We start from the raw sequence: 361 nt of genomic DNA, 5'->3' as shown, positions 1-361 counted from the left end.
ACACACACACACACACCAAACATGATGACAGTGACCATGATGATGATATTAAAAAACGTAAGCACAAGAAAAGAAAGAAACATTCACATCATAAAAAACAGAGGAAGGAAAAAGGGACATCTTCAGAAGTTTCAACTGATAAAGACAGTACTTAAGGCCATAGAAATGTATACATGTGAAGTGCTTATTGATATTTTATTACACTTCTAAATTTATCATTTCCTGTAAAAAAATGTTTCATGATAATAAAGTTCTTTACTTCTTTTGGACTTCATCCATCGTCTGGTATGTAAGAGACAAAAGACCACCGGTTGTCGGTTGTTCATAGGTTGTTTTTCTACAGACCGGGGTTTGTCCAGTG

Source organism: Cryptotermes secundus, unplaced genomic scaffold, assembly GCF_002891405.2.
Source record: "Cryptotermes secundus unplaced genomic scaffold, Csec_1.0 scaffold5260, whole genome shotgun sequence".
Classification (NCBI taxonomy): domain Eukaryota; kingdom Metazoa; phylum Arthropoda; class Insecta; order Blattodea; family Kalotermitidae; genus Cryptotermes; species Cryptotermes secundus.
This window is presented reverse-complemented; position numbering follows the sequence as displayed.